Below are 16,910 nucleotides of genomic sequence, written 5' to 3'. Positions count from 1 at the left end.
CCTTATGCCGGTCCTTACACTTTGCACCATGTGCGCTTAACCCACTGCACTACCACCCGACTCCCCACCTCATTTTTTTTTCTCATAAGCATCTCAAAATAATTTAATATCACAAGGCTGAAGGTTAAGCTATAAAGAGAGTTACCGTCTTTTTGACAGATTGGGAAGATATTAAAAGTTTTAAACTTCACTTTAAAATAATTAAATCTATTATTATATTGTTCTTGTATAATGAGAATGAAAAAAAGAAACCTGGTCATTAAGTAAAACAGTGAAGTCCCTCAGGACTCGGTCAAAAGGTAAAAACAAAGGCCAACATTTAAATTAAAAGTGAATGGACGTGATGATTGCTTCTCCACGGAAGTTTGCGAGGGGGTGAGAAGATCATTTAATGAGATTGCTTTTCATACACAAAATGCAGCTTGTTTATTCTGACCTCAGTTCTTCGAAATTGTCGACTCCACAATTGAAATATGCTGTGTGTTCCAACAAGGACCCAGCAGTCGTAATGACAGACCAGCCCATCTGTGCTGTGAGAATGTATAATTTCAGCCTATAGTGGAATTTATATAGAGCAATGATGTAAAAACTGCTATGCATGGAACTTTCTTGAAAAAAATATATATATTGCTTGCTGGGAAGTACTAGGCGCCCTGGAGAATGCTGATATTTTGCCTGATTGATTTATTTATTATTATTATTATTTTAATTTTAAGATTCTGTGGGCTTTGACTGACTTGGGGGTGGCAAAGTGTTATTACTCAAGTTAAAAAAAAAAAACTAAGACGACAACTGTTAACACAGAACAATCCTACCTGCATAAGGAAGACAGGAAGGTGTGTTATCTGTAGACAGTAAGACCATGAAATGGACATAATCTCTTGGTGGAAAATACTAATTTGGAATGAAAATGCTCATTTGAGGAAATTAATTGATTTTATGGTACTTGCCCCTAGCCTGTCTTAAAGGATGATATATCGATGCCTAGGAAATCTATCATTAGGTCTATTTACTTACATTAATTATACCCCCCCAAAAAAAGGAGTGAGCAGCAATTAAAAGCATATTCTTTAAAAATTATGAAGTCATCCAGCCCTGTTGATATCTGGAATACCCTTGACTCTTTTGTCCTCAAAAATCAATCACACTCTTTCTCCCCCTCAGCCCCCAATCACTTTTATTTGTCCTCCATGTTTTCTTTGGCGCTTGCTAAATATTCGGATGGGATGAGCTTGCAGCAGGACAAGGCTGTCATAATCAGGAAAATGTTTTAATTACCTCTGCCCTAGACACCCGTCTTTGCAGCCCCGAATCCTTCAGAATCAACTGCTGTCTCGTCTAAGAACAAAAGCAGCCACGGTGATATTTCTCGTGTGAGCCGAAGCCGATAGTAGTATTTCTTGCTGCCTCCCCTGGCTGGCGGCTGGGGCCGCACAAGCAGGGCCCAAAGGCCTCTGTGTCAGGGAAACAAAGATGTCCTGACGTGGGAATTTTCTTCCCAGTTGCGATTTACCACTTTCTAGGCCTGCTTTTCCATTTTCCATAAATCAAGTCTCTGGCTACCCTCCAACATGGGGTGGGGGTGGGGGGACCAGGACGTGTGTGTGTGTGTGTGTGTGTGTGTGTGTGTGTGTGTGTATGAAGACGCTTTTGTCAGCTTGCCGAGGTGGGGAGCTAGGGGGGTGGAGGTGAGCTGGGGGCACTGCAGGACCCACCTTTTGGCTGAAAAGGGTCGGCAGTTCTGAAGGGTCCAGGACCCCACAGAAAATTTCAGGCAGCCATGTAACCCCAATGTCTGAGGCAGTGGTGGCCTGAGCAGGGAACACAAAGGTCTTAGAGGGACTCCTGCCTCTGTTGGTCAGGATTTAGGCCCTGGCCCATGATGTGTTCAGCCCATAGCTCCACACACAAGAAACCAGGAAGAATGGGGTGAAGGCAGGCCCAGGACCTCCTGGGACACCCCAGGATTCTGTCTGGTGGACTGGCTCCCATGCACCCCACACACCATCTGTGGAGCCAGCATGGTACAGGAAGGCCAAGGTGCTGGTCTTCAATAGGTGCTTCAAAAACAAAGCTCAAAACAACCTAAAATATTTTCTCCTTCCTTGAGCTGAGAACCCGAGAGTCACCCCTCATAGATAAATAAATAAGTGAAATGAAAAGGAAAATTTTAGAAAAGGAAAGAAAGAATTGGATTCCTAAACTGTGGACAGGGCAGCCTCTAAGCTGCTGGGCCAAATAAAAGGGCCTCTGTTTTGGGATGAGAGTCTACTCTGCCGGGTGCCAGGCTGGCTCCGCCGGCCAGAGTTTGCTGGGAGCGTCCATGTTCTGGTGTTTTTCCCCTCTACTCCCTATCCCCCTACCCCCTGCCCCACCAGTGTTGCCCCAAATTAAAATCCTGATGAGAATGATGAGACACCCTCCCCACACACACACCCGATGACAAATGGACAAACGGACACCAGCGAACAAGGAAGAGGGCTGCCCTGCCTGCTAGCAGCCCCGGCAACATCGGTTCGGATCATAATTGGACACACAGTTCTGGCAAAAACAGCAAACATTCGTTTTTATTGTGAGCTCAAAAGCCTGGAGCTTGGGATCTGAAAAATAAATGGGCTCGGCTTCTGCATCGTTTCCCCTGCAGATTTCGGAAGGGTTCACTTCCCTAGAAGATGGGGATTGGGGGGAAGGAGGGAGAACTGAGGCAGAATTTTGAATTTTGGAGAGCCAATTAGAGGGCAGCAAACGTAACCGGCAGAGTCCCCCAGCCAGAGCAGAGGGGAGGGAAGGGGACTTACCCCAGGCACCGCAGCACGAGCTGTTTTCTCTAAAGCCATGGAGCCCAAGTGGTGTCCCCTGGCACCAATGGTCACAATGGCAGACGGAGGAGGACAGGTCCCGCTGACCAGCAGGCTGACCCCAGGTGCCAGCTTCCAACCTACAGGCCCCCCCAGGCCTCTGGTCACTATGTCCACAGGTCCCCTTTCATCCCTAGCTGGCATGGTCTGGCCCGGGCCACCCCGTCCCCGGAGGCAGGGCTGCCAGGAGCCCGATGGTGCCGGGGGAGGCCCTGCTGCCAGCCGGGAGAACGAGAAAAATGCTACTTTTGTCTCCTGCTCTCGTCTGGCACTGGCGGCCAGGGAGGGGGGGCCAGAGGCGGCCCTGTGCTCGGCCCCGCCCACAGGGAATTTTTGAAAGATGCTCCTGGGGGCCGGGTGGATGGCAGACGTGGCAGAGGCAGGGGGCTGGACCCCCTAACCCCACCACCCAGAAGGAGGGGGCTGACCCAAAAGGAAAAATAGGAGGAGGCAGATACATCTGGCCACTTGTGGTAGCCTGAGGAGTCCGTGGGAGGGAGCAGACCTGGCCACAGCCAGGTCCCCTGGGTGTCCTCCCATGGACGGGGGCACAGCCGAAGCTTCCCGTACAGAGACTGTATTGTTACCATGCCGGGCCCTGCCCAGGCCACAGCACCCACCCCAGGGGCTCCTGGGGCCCACTACAGGAAGCCTATTTCAACGGATGCCCTGGGCATCTGCTGGGGCAGAGAGCAGGGTCTGGGGTTCAAATCCTGCCTTTGTGTGTATCCCTGGTCACCTAAGCTGAGCCAGGCACACCACCTCTCCTAGCATATCAAACTGGGATGGTGGATCCTAGCACTCTGGGCTTCTAGGACAACAGAACGGTACTGAGAATGGCACACAGCTCCCATGGGTGCTCAGGAGAGAGACAAGTGATGGGCACACTAAGAGACGGGGCTAAAGATCACCTAGGGCCCACCCAGCCTTCTCAGACCCTCACAAATGCTGTGGTTTCCACCAAAGCCAGTGTGGGCCACGGGGAATTAGGGGGTCCCTAAGACTGTTCCAGGTCCTCTGACCTGTGTCTATGGCACTGAGTTCTTCATGTGGGCACCTTCCTTCAGAGTTTTCAGAAACCGTGGCCCTTGTCAGCACCAGCCATTCCCGTGTGGCTAAGTTATTTCCCCAAGTCTCACTTTGAACCCTTTATGTAGCCAGGAATTGAGGCAATGACCCAGGGGGCTCTGCGCCCAAGGAAGGGAGTGACCAAGGCCTGGGCCAAGCCTCCACACCACCTCTGGATTTAGTCTCTTTTCTGTCCCTAACAACTGGATGTGGGGGGTGGAGACAGCTCAGTCCTCTGGCTACCAGTGCTCCCGGGCCTGAGTATGTTTTATTTTAATAATATTGCTTTAGGCCAGCTCAGGGACAACAATTCCCACAAAAGGGATGGGGTGTGAGTGGGGTGTCAAGAAGCAAAAAGTCTGGGTGGGGGTCCCTCTAGTCCTTAGGCTCTGATCTCACGCATACACCACGTGACCAGCTCAACAGTTGATGCCAGAGACAAAGCAGGTAGGATTCCAATGCCACACGCCTGACCAGGAACGCCGGGGATTCCATTCCAAGAACAGCTTGGAGGAGCTGCCAGCAGCCTCACCCTGGAGGAGACAGGCTCTGGGCTCCATGGGAGAAGCCACTGAAAACCCAGTGGACCTTTGGGGAGGGGCTTGGGCGCAGGAAAGGAGGAAGAGCCTGGGACCTGGGACACCATCACACAGGGCATCAGAATCCCCATTCACAGGTTCTTCTAACAGGGTGGAAGGACCAACAGGTGACATCCAGGGACAACGACATGCTCAAGACACACATGGACCTGTGGACCAGCTCCTGTGCATTCAGTACCTGCTCTAGGCAGGGCAGATTGGATGGTGTGAGGTAGACACCCCGAAGGGCTGCTCGATGTTCAGTGGCTAAATGGCAGGGAGACCGTACCCCATCAGTGTTTTTGTCATACTTTAAAATGTAAGTCTAAAAAGCCAGTTTGAATATAGGTATTTCCTTTCAACACACAAAAACGGGATTCTGACATCTGAAATCCCCAAATTAAGGAAGGGTGACAAGGTCACAGATAACCCTGGTCCCAGCAGTAGAGGCCAAAAACATCAGCAACAGCAGTCTTATTTTCACAAGAAGGGAAAAGTCTGTGCTTCTTAAAAAAGAACAAAAAAAGAAAAAGGGACTTCTCTTTGCACGTGCTCTGTACACATTTTCTAGCCACGAATGCCAGTCTCATTTTACAATAATAACTGCCTCCACTGGTCAGATCTCCGCTCAGAAAACCTCCCAGGTGTGGCCTGAGGAGTTGGCTCCCCCTTGTCCCAAAAGGCAGGAATCCTGAACCACCTAGGTCATCCAGAATCATCCCAAACAAGAACTTGCCTGTCCAGCCCTTCACAATAAGACTATTTACATTTTACTTTTGATATTCCCACCCTTCACCACCACCACCCCCCCCCCACACACACACACAGCAAAACCTCCAAGCTCAGGTTCCCCTGGTGTCAAGAGATTTCAGTCTTCTTTACTCCCGTGTTATACCATGTCTAGCCTCAGAGGCTGTTTTGGCCACTCCCAAAGGAGTGTCAACAACATCAGTGTGAAACATTAAGCCCCCCCCCCACAAGAAACTGATTTGAAAAGAGAGAGAGAGATCTCATCATAGCACGTGTATGTGAAGTATGTGTGGAAGGCTGAGGCTGAAGGTACAACCAGATTTAACTAAGAGGTTCCCACATTAAAAGAAAATTAAAATTAAAAAGGAGAGCAGATCAAAAAATCAAAACCTTATGTCTGAAGCCAGATATGTTCATCTATCAACAAAATCTTTGGGGTTCAAGGATAATCGAGGCAGAAGGGGATCATTACCTCTGCCCCCACCTCAAGGACACTGGCTCTTGGTCCTTTCCCCACTAAAACAGCAGGGAAGCTGGGCCAACTGTCCATGAAGGTCTCTCAATGTCCCCTCAATGCCAGGAGTGTGCCCCAATGCTCACCTCACGAACCTGGACTGGTTAGCTCCACCTGGCGTCCTTCATGTGAGTCTCTGGGGTGAGGGGTCACGGAGCTGAGGGGTAGCAGAAAGGGGGACAAGGGGCTCCTACTCCATTGGCGGCAAAGGGGTGAGGGAGGTGGTCTACAGGGAGGTCTGGAAGTGAAATTCTGTCCACTCTGTTCATGAGGAAAGCACTCACCCGGTGTCAGCTCTGAGCCGGGTTCATCAGAGCGACAGAAACATCCTCTCCAGGCAGGTAGGCTGCTGGAGGGCCAGTGTGTGGCAGAACCAAGCCAGGTAGGACCTGAATCGCCTGCAGGTCACTCCCGAGGAAGGACACGGGAGACTCACAGGGACCAGCCCAGATCGCTCTGGCGCCATCTCCACCCCTCTCTCCCCCCATGGGCGCTGCTTCTTGAGTCCTTGTTTCCCTCACTTCCATTTACCCACCACCCAGCAGACAAAGGTCCACCAGACCTGGCCTGAGGGAGGTCTCAGTCAGCCCCCGCCCCCCGCCCCAGCCATAGAGTCAGAAACGTGGCCATCTTTCTAGGGTTTGTGAACCTTAGGCCTCCTTGTAAGAAAAGAATAATGACAATACTGTGATAGTACTACTGATAATAAAACCTAGGGAAGTTTACCCCTCACTCAACAAAGATGAACATTCTCACTGAGATTTCCAAGAACCACCACAGCTTGGGAGACTCTTTTTCAGTGTGTCTACTCAGCTGGGTTCTCAGGACCCGAGGACACCCAGACACTCCAGCGCCACCATCACCGCCCAGGGGACACTGGCCAGCCCTGAAAATAAATATTTTCATATGAAAGGTCCATTGTCTTCTACTCAGTAACAATAGTTGCTTTTTCTCCCTCCTTGCTCTCTGGCATCAGAAGGAATGGACGATGCCAAGCAGGGAGCTTTCTTGTCCCAGCAACGTGTACAGAGGAACAGCAGGCTGGGGGGGGGGGGGTTGGTCTTAACTGACCCGTCGGTGATGAGAGAAAATTCTCCCAAAGCAGGCATTTTTTTGGTGAATGCATGCCTATAGGAGGCTGAAGAACAATTAGTGCATCAAGGGGGTCAAAGGTCAAACCCTCTCCCCCAAATGGTCTCTCACATGGCCAGCAAAGACATGATGGGGAGCAGGAGAGAAGATGTGGCCACTTTGGACCCTTCCTGTGGAGATTTTTATTATTATTATTTTTATTCTTTCCCTATTCCTGAAGAGGTGGGTGGTAGGTCAGAGCCTGTGGCCAGTGTGCAGCTTTCCATATCCTTCGGGGGGGGGGTATCCCCAAGAAGATGTGGTCCATCTTGTCTACCTGGTACATCCAGGTCACATTCTTAGAACTAGAACAGGCTTTGCAAGCCCCTAATAGCTGTGAAAATCTAATGCAAGTGGTCTAGCCCTGGCTACCACCTGTGGGGCTGGGGAGGTAAACTTCCAGGTATGAGCCCCTTTCCAGTGAAACTTGCATCTGGATCTCTGTTTCCTAGAGACCTCCAAATATTACAGTGACCAGCAATGGAGAATGGCGATTAGCCCTGGCAACAATGACAACAGCAGCGGCCATTTGTGGCATCTCTGCCACGTGCCAGGAACTGTGCTTTGTGAGAATGCCACCTCCTTCCCCCCTCAACCACTCCCTAAGGTCCCTTTTCTGATCCCTGCTCTAGAGCTCAGAGACAGGCCCAGGGAGGTGATGTGATTTGTTATGGGACCCATGATCAGCCGGGGACAGGAGTGTCCTGACAGGAGCAGGAATTTCTGCAAGACTATTCTTCCCCCTTCTCCCAATACTGCAAACACACACTCCAGGAGCCTCCAGCAACCAAGCACAGTGCCTGCTGATGGGGTTTTCTGGGATATGAGGGCATCACCCATCCAAAGAAGTAGCAGCATGAGGGTGGGCAAAGTCCTATAGTCCCTCAAGTCTTTTAATCATGCCTGATGAATCCCAGGGAAGCCCAGACTTCCTGAGGGAGGGAACACAGAGAAACCCCAGTCAGGTACAAACTGCACAGTCCCAAAGTCACCCTACTTCAAAGCCTCCTGCTCCTCCCACTGAGCCAAGATCTGTGTGTCCTGTTCCGGCGATCTTGGGAGAGGCCTGGTTGTCACACACTGCCCTCATCAGCAAGCAGTCTTGCAAGACACCCCGGGAGACCCCTCTCCCACAAGCATCTGGGGCCTCCGAGTGGTAGAAGGCTGGATATAGCAAGGTCTCAGGGCAGGCAGAGTGGAGGGGTTTAAAAATATAATATAATATAATACAGTATAATATAATATAATATAATATAATATGTATAGATACAACACAGTAAGAGCAGGGCCAGCCTCCCACCTGCATACTAGGATCCCTAAAGCCCCCTCCGTTTTCCTGATCACATACCTTCTATTAAATCCAAAAGTGATTAAAAAAAAAAAAAGGCAAGTGCTGGTTTCGTTTTCAAAACCTCACTTTTGTGTGCGGTCTTAAAAATACATGTTGCTTGGATGGACCATTTCAACAAGATAAGAATGCTGGGCATGGGTGCAAATTCCCACTGAAACTAGGCCAACTCTAGGTAAGGAAGGCAAAGGCAAGGCAGGCAGCTAAAGTGGCCCCCCCACCCCCAAGGGGACCCCACTGTTGACTATGGAATCTCAACCCCCCCCCCCAAATGCTGGAAAGTCAGGACACATTTGGCAGGAGACAGGCCTGTGGAGCTCAGAAGAGAGGCAATTCCCTGCTGAGATGCCCTGGGGGCTGGGGAGGGGGGTGCTTCCTTGTATGCTCAACCTTTCTCTGCCCACCAGCTATGTCTGGTCCACAGGCCTTAGAGATGTAGCAATGGATATCCCTTATTTTGGGGAGGGGGTGTTTTAATACTGGGGTGAGGGAGTCCCTGCCCATCAAGGACATGTTACAGGTCATCTATGAACCACAGAAAAATGTTGCCCACATGGTGCAGACAAGGTCCTTGTGGAAGTTAGCTGCTTTTAATTACTAGCCTTCTCACCGCCAACGCCATTGCAGGAGCGGCTCTCGCTGAAGCGGCACCTTGTTCGTCAGCTGCGCCCCCATTTCTGAGATCACTGCTGAATATCCCACCCAGCAGGTTTCCTGTGAGCTAACTGCCTCTGACAAAATAAAAGATAAAAATTTCAAAACTGGAGGGGGGATGTTATGGCCTAGTGTGGCCCCCACCAGAAAAAGAAGAAGACGAAGAAGAAGGAAAAAAAAAAAAAGGCCAGATGAGTTGTGCATTGCTGAAGCCAACTTTGAGCTTTCAGGGCCAGTGTTCATTAAGTCTCATCAAAACCATCTCCTTGTTCCTTTGGGTGCTCTCACCCAGAGCTGGAGGTGGTGGGGGGAGGAGACAATAGCCTGAGCAGGGAAGAGGTGAGGTCAGCCTGGACGACTCAGGCCTCTGTCCACGTTGGCGGAAACTGGGCCTCCAGGTGCCAACTCACAACTCCAGGGTGTTACGGAAATAGACCCCCCTCCCAACTCACCCCAGAGCACCCAGCAAGATTCTCCAAACCACATCAATAAGGTGAGAGAGAGTGGAGGGGAAATCACACCTGTGATACGTCATATTAAAAAAGTGGGCTTAACCCTCCCGGTAATGGGTTCTATCTTAATAGGAAAAGAAATACACTGAAGGATATATGGACATTCCGAACAACCCCCCCACCCCCACCCCAAGCTAGAACCAATGACCTGAAATATCATGAAGGCTGTGCTGCACTGACTGCCTTGGTTTCTGAAATCCAAGTTTGAAGAAATTAATTTCAGTGTTACCTTAAAACCCTGTAATTACAGCAAAGGCACATTCCTTCACCCCTTTCTTGCTCCCCACAAACTCCCCAGGGCCACTGGCCTGGTCAGTGTGTGAGCCACCTATAAAGGTGATTTATAACGAAAAGTTATGAGGGGTTTTTTTTTCTTTCTGTTTTATGCTACCATAAACAACACCGTCACATAAGGGTCTTTCACTTAATCTTCGCCAATGCTTGACCCAGGGCCCTTCTAGCTCAGCTCTCCATAAATGCCTGTTCAGCAAGAAGAAAAAGAGAGAGGGGTGGGGGTGGAAGAAAGAGTGCTAGCTTAAAAAGTGAAAGAATGATTTCAACTTTTCAAGAGCAGCTTCCAAATAAACAGTCAAAAAAAAAAAACAACCTAAAAATATGCTTTTTCTCTTCTCACCCTAAGATGCCTGCTAATGCTATTTCTTCTTCTTTTTTAAATGCTATTTCTTTATGCTTTTATTTTCCACAAAGTGTCTCGGACAAATGGCTGGCACGCCGGAGATTACAAGCTGTATATTCCACTGATTACAAGTTCTGGGATTTTTAGGATCACGGTGGAGTTCTTCCAAGCCGGTGCAACCTCCTCCTTCGGGGTGTCCCCTAGTCTGTGAAAGACCTGTTCGACACAAGGGCTCTTCTGAGAAACCCATTCATTAATATTTAAATATTCGCTACGTACCGAGAGTGAGAAATCCACTTACCGTCCTCGCCCTCCGGAGTCTCCTTGAACGCGGTGGTGACCCGAAGCGCGCAGGTCGCCAGCCAGGTCCTTGCAGAAGGGGCAGGGACAGAGCCCGAACTGAGCGGCGGTGCCGCGGCCGCACGGCCCTCCGCCTCTGTCTCGGGTCCCCAACACTCTCCTCCTCCCCGCGTCCGTCCGCGCGTCACGAAGAAACGCGGTGCCAGCGCCTGCGACTCCTCTGGAGCGGAGCGGAGCGGGGCGGGAAGACTCCAGACTGCGCCGGCGAAGCGCTCCGCCAGGCCCCGCTCGCCCGGCTCCGCAGCGCGCCGCCGCTCTCCTCTCCGCTCCCGCTGCCCGGGATCGAGCGGCCGGAGCCCAGCCCGGAGTGGCTCGCAGCACCCGCTCTGCGTGCGTGTCCGCGGCCCGCGCCGCGAGGGACCTTTGTCCCGGGCGAAAACGAAAGCGCGCGGGGCCGGGGGGTGCCCACGCCCAGCCGCGGAGGTCCGGGCCGGCGCGCGTCGCCACTTTCTCCAAGTTCACGGACATCCCGAGGCTAGCAGCCCGGCGCCAGGGCCCCAACTTGCAGAGCCGGGCCGTCGGGCGCGCTGCGGGCGGCTGCCAGGCCCATGGGCAGCCAGGTGGCGCGGGGCAGGGGCACAATGGGCGCCGCGGGATGGGCCGGAGGGCGCGGGGGAAGCGTGGGCCCGGCTGCCGCGGGGCCGCACCTTTGGCGCGGCCCGGGCGCCGAATGCGGCGGCGGCTTGGCACAGACGCGCTGCGCGCCGGGTGCATGTTAATGGCCGGTGGCCGCGCCATGAATTATTCAGCAGCGGCGCGGAGAGGGCGAGGGCGAGCGCGGCGCGGAGGGCGGCCCGGCCCGCGTGTCCCCCGCCGCTGCGAAGCCGCCACGGCGAGTTCCCAAACTTTCCGCGGTCGGCACCGGGGATGCGGCCCCCGCGGCGCCTCCGTCCCCGCCCGAGCGCGCCGGCCGCGCTTCCCCTGTTGCCGCCTATTTTATGTCTTTTGTCTCGGAGTTGGCACCTGTCCCAGAGAGCGCGTTTCCCTGCCCACCCCTTCGCCGCCGGATCGGGGCGGGGGAGGGGGTACGGGGGACCCGGGGAGGAGGGGACTGAGGTGGGCAAGACGCCTACGGGGCCCCACGACCGGGGGGAGGCCGCCAGGGGGCGGTGGCTATGCCTGCGCGCCCGGGCGCCCCTGTTCCGCGGGGAGGTCAGAGATTCGCTTCTTCCCGAATACCAACGAGGCCTCCCGGGGCCCTGGGCAATGCCAGCTACTGGCGAGCACCAGGCGCGGCCCCTCCCCGACTCCCCTCGCCACCGCGCACCCTCCTCCCCGGGCCAGCGCGCGCGGGCGGGGCGGGCTGCGCAAGCAGCGGATTCGCCGCCTGGACTCCGCGCCTCTCCCCGCAGCCCCGCGTGCGCGCCCCCGCGGGTACGCCGCCCCGGGCGCTGCAGGCCCGCGCGCCCCCGCGCCGCCGCCCCGCCCGTCTGCCGACGAGGGGCAGGGGGCACATCCCGGCGGGCGCCCACCCGTGTCCGGCGTCGCGCCCCGGGGCCCGCGCGCTCCAGGAGGCGGGCAGGCGCAAGTCGGGCCACCCGCCCGCCCCCGCCGCCCTGGCATCAGGGCTGCTCCCGGAGCGCGCTCCGGCCACCGCGCAGCGAGGCGCAGGCTGCCATGATTGCGGGCAGTGGGGAGCGTGCGCGCACGTTCGAACGGGCTCGGGGACCCCCTGCAAACCGACGGTCGCTGGCCTGCCTGCAACCGGGTGGGTGTGCAGGGTTGTGGAGCATGTCCCTGCGGGAGCTAGTATGCACCGTGGCATTCTAGACGAGGCGTGGACCTGGAGCTGGAGGGTCGATGGTGGTACCGACTTCCCCAGGGACAGGGTGTGCGCCTTGGTGACCCTGTGGCAGCTCCCTAGACCCCATCGTCCAGTCGAAGGGAGGGGCACAGTGCCCAGTGGGTGGGGGCGGGGCGGCCTGGTGCGATGCCGTGGACTGCGCATGGTGCCCACATGGGGGGAGGCGTGCAAGGTGCCTGGAGGAGTGGGGGTGGGGGGTTCTTATGGTGCCCAGGAGATGTGGGCTGGGCAGACGGCACAGTGCCCGGAGCCACTGCCAGCCTGAGCTCGCTCTTTTCCTTCCCCGCAGAAGCAACTTCCTGCCCTGGGCCTAGGGTTCAGGAGCTGCCTAGAGATGTTCTAGGCCGCAGCTCTGCTCTAAGCAGCCCCCAGGCTGTGCCGTACCTTTCCAGGTACCGGGCAGTGGTAGGAGTCTGGACCCCAGGGTCTGCACTCTGATTTGAATGCCAAAGAGGCCACTGGCAGCTTCTCAGAGCACCTGCGTGGTTTTCCCTCTGAGGGTCTGGCCTGGGGTCATCAAGCCCACAATGCTCCTCCTGCCTAGGCATGCCCTTTCTCAGACTTGGATGGATCTGGCTGGCTCTGGGTGCCCACGATGGCTTTAGTGACATCCAAGACCTGAGAGAAATGAGGCCTTCTGGGCCCCATCCCAGGCTCTGTGCCTGTCGCTCCCCCCACCGCCCCCCCCCCAGCTGGCCTTGGCATTCAAACCTGTGTCCCTTGACGTCACATCTCGCCATTCCTATCAACCAATTGAAACTTGCCCGTTGTCATAAAAATATATATGCTTTTGATGCCATTGGTAAATTCAAAAGTTCCTTCTGTGCCCTGATTCTAGAAAACTTTATTTCCCATTGGAGTGAGCTGCCTGGAAGGGCGGGCCTGGCCATAGACTGGGTTGGGCATCTGGAGCAGCTCTTGCCTGGGTTTCCTCTGTCCACTGACCCTCCTTTAGGGGATCCCTAAAGCCCCCATAATTTGACCTTCAGTCTGCTGGAGAGCCATCCTCCCACGTATCACTGCTACATCTATCAAGCACAATGTGTGTGTGTGTGTGTGTGTGTGTGTGTGTATCCATGCACCAGATGTATTAATAAAGACTGAAATAGCTTTCCTAGGCTATTCCTATGACCCCTTTCTGAGGACTGATTGGTTTTTTCCCTATGATAAAATGCAGTTTTAGAAAATGGAGTAGACGGGTCTCCCGTTAATCTTTTCATTGAAATCTTGAGCAACTTTCACTTTCAACAGCTGCTGACAACCAGCAGACACAGCCCAGGCGCAGCGATTTCACAACCGAGTGGGTTTCAGTTTCCCTGAGGAAGGTCCAGGGTGACCCGCTCAGCTCCCACAGGCCTGGGGTTCAGGGCTGGAAGCCCAGGAATCCTGTGTTCCTTGAGGAGAGAATGATTCCCTAGGCAGCCGGAGTCTCGGGAATTCGGTAATTTTTAGCAGTAAGGAAGAAAACATATTTCTTGTCTAGCACTATCCTTTATAGTTTTCTTCACTGTTAAAATTCCCAGCCTCGGTCGGCTAGGAAGTATAGGGCAAGGACACTCTTCCAAGGGGTGAATCCTGCAGGGGAGTCCCCCAGGTTACACAAACCCTCCTGTCAACCCCTCTCTACTCCTGTTTCCAAAGAAACAGTCCAGCCACTAACTGCCATTATGCACGCCCATGTCTCCTATCTTCACTGTACGGCTCAAATACTTCAAATATGTATCCACATATGTAAAAAGCATGTTGTTGTCCAGCAATTTGGGGGATGCCAGAACAATAAAAATGCATTAGGTACATCAGGCCCTTGGAATGCCGAATCCTGTTCTCCCAAAATAATGAGCAAGCAAAGTAACAACCAAAATGGGATGTTGAAAATAAATATATGTTTACTCTTCTCATGTGAAGCTGTTCCCAAGTGCAGCTCTAGAAATGAAGCTTACCTATGAAATACACACACACACACACACACACACACACCAATACTACATCCAACAACCACACTATAATCTATTTCTAATCATTTTCCTAAACACTATAAATATTATAACTAATGTGATATATGATTTGTTATTAAATGGGTGGATTAAAACACTGAATTTAAAAGCCACAAAGAAAAAGAGATTATCTTCCACGATGCCACTTAGAACTTTTGTTCCACTGGCACAACTACAAATTTGACAACTGTATCATTACTGAAGGCAGTGACTAAATGCCAGGATATTAGCTTTATAATTTTCACCTGAAACCATTGTATAATCATACTGGCTTGCTCACATTTTTATTAGCTGATTTTCCCCCCTTCCCTTCACACATAGCAATAAGTCAATTTAATACCTTTCTCTTCCTCCCAATTTTTATTTGGTAAAACAAGAAATTGGGTGAGTCAGAACAATATTGAAAACCCACATTCTTTTCCCTCCTTCCTTGCTCTCTATATTTGGCAAGGATTTACATATAATTTGGTTGCAAATTTGAAAATTAAATTCTTTTATTCAAGGAAACTAGTAGCACTCAGATAACTCCAGTGGGTGTTATTCAGGATGGCGTTTAAAGGTCTTTTCACAACTTGCTATTATATTCTGTTACTTAAAATAAATAATAGCAAGAAGGTGTGTCTGGATGAGCTAAAAGGTGACTTGAGTGACTTATTTTTCACTAAGCGTCATGATGACAAGTTTCCTAGAGGGGGAATTTGGTCTGTGCCTGGAGCTACAACCATGCCTGAGGTCAGATGTTTGAAAAATAAGTCTTAGGACAACTCTCACTCTACCAGGATGTTTATAGTATCAGCCTTACAGTTTTTGTTTTATTTTTCCTGATTTCTCCTAAGATCTGCCTAATGGAAATGCAGTCGGCAGACTTCCTGCTCTGTTTAAGTCTTATGTCCCGGGCTCAGTCCTCGGCTGCCTCTGTCCACCCTCAGCAGGCCTGGGACATTTCTGACTAGTTTCTCTTTTCTCCATGTCGTAACATGGAGAAAACATAGTTTAAATGCTTGGGTATCTAAGGCATGGCAAAACCTTAATAGACAGATGTGCTTGATCTAATTAAAGCAAGCCGGTTGAGCCCGAGTGAGAAGTGACATTTTCACTTGAGTTTTGTATATCCAACTTGCACACCCAGGAATAATGATGTTTTATAAAACTATCCTTGCAAGTCTGAGGTTGCAAGTCTGAGGCAGCTCTGGGGTAAGATGGCACTTTCAGTTGTCCCGGACAATATACCCTGTAGAGGAACCGCTAAGAAGCCTTTGGGCTCTAGATGCAGGGGAATCAGGCTTATTTATGCCTACTTTTCTTTAGCCTTTGTCTAGGAGAAGTTTGCAGGTTTGCGATTCCATTTTGATAACGCCTACTTTGTAATAACTTGCCATCCTCCTTTATGAAGTATTTGTTTTTTACTCTCAGTTATGTGTGCACAAACCTAACAACATCAGTTCCCTGGGGTAAAAATAGAAAAAAAAAATCTGATAGAGTGAGAGAAGGAGAGGAAAAGAAGACAAGTTTTGATCAAAGTGAACACAGTGAGCAGAGCAAAACGACATACCTAGGAGAAGGATGTGTGAAGGTAGGTCCATAGAAGAGATTCTATCTTTCCAAACACAGGGAAACACCCCCACCCCCACCCCAAAGAAATCTTACTTTCATTAACTTGTTTCTATGTCAGGATTGTTGCAAGTTAGCCAGCAACAGAAATGAACTCCGGTGACAGGGCAGGCCTGTTTGGAGAACAAGTCAAGAGGCAGAACTCTGTATGAGCAGCCTCCAAGCATCCAACACACCACTAGGTCATTTTTATATCTTTTTTTCCCTTAAAAAATATACTGTAAAGAATTGTGCTGCTGCCCATTGTCGTGTGCCCCGTGCCCTCAGTCTGCTGGCTTTGCTCTCTACCCGAAGATGACTGTGCCTGCTTAGAAAGTGTGTGTGAGCGGCTTCATTCACACTGAACACACTTTGGAAGTCCACACACCCCTATTTCATCGTCTGTTACCTGTGTGTGTCTGTCAGCCAAAAGCCGAGCCCTGAAATAATCATTATTTTTCAAATAAAACAATGCAACACAACTCAGAGTCTACAACAAATGTGTTTCCAATCATATGTATAATTATACAAATAACGTTGTATAGAATACATACACGCAAGGATGAAAAATGTTCCCATCTAAGAGGAATAACAATGATCCCCCCCCCATTCTAAAGTAATAAAACACAGATCAGAAAATATGACTTAAGTATGATGGGTCATTGTGCCTGCTTTAGTATGTATGTATAAAATGTGTGGCTTCATACAAAGGATGAGGAAAAACACAGTCCAAATTACTTTTGTAACAAAAGTCCTTTTAAAGGGGTTGTGGGTATTGGATTTACTTTAGTTACTTAATTTTACAATTTCTAAAATGGAATCAAAACTTGGTGAATTGTAATTTTTAAAAAATTACCAAAGAATTTATTATGCCACACACAGCAATTCTACCAGCGATTAAAGATCTATTAGTAATTAGAGTTTAGTATTTTCTGGATTAAGGAGGCACTAATTTCCACAAAAGTGAAAGTACATCAGAAAATTCAACAAGAATTTCACTCTCTGGTGTCCAAGAAATGCTTTTCTTTTACCATGGAAAAGCCTCAATTTATTTTTAGTATTTTTGCATCTATCTTATCAAATATTTGTGGGAAATGAAATGGTCATTATTT

General features: G+C 51.0%; 1 long non-coding RNA gene across 1 annotated transcript in view; it reads right to left on the bottom strand.

Moving 5' to 3' along the window:
- Nucleotides 1-6,335, bottom strand: part of LOC132537988 (uncharacterized) — a 31,786-nt gene extending 25,451 nt beyond the window's left edge. The window contains exon 1 of the long non-coding RNA XR_009549387.1: nucleotides 2,799-6,335. This is a non-coding gene — a long non-coding RNA (uncharacterized LOC132537988). The remainder of the gene's footprint in view (nucleotides 1-2,798) is intronic.
- Between the last annotated feature and the right edge of the window lie 10,575 nt (nucleotides 6,336-16,910).

The sequence above is a fragment of the Erinaceus europaeus genome, chromosome 4 (genome assembly GCF_950295315.1).
Source record: "Erinaceus europaeus chromosome 4, mEriEur2.1, whole genome shotgun sequence".
In the NCBI taxonomy this organism is placed as follows: Eukaryota; Metazoa; Chordata; class Mammalia; order Eulipotyphla; family Erinaceidae; genus Erinaceus; species Erinaceus europaeus.
The sequence above is the reverse complement of the archived record's forward strand: the minus strand, read 5'-3'. Positions and strand labels throughout refer to the sequence as shown.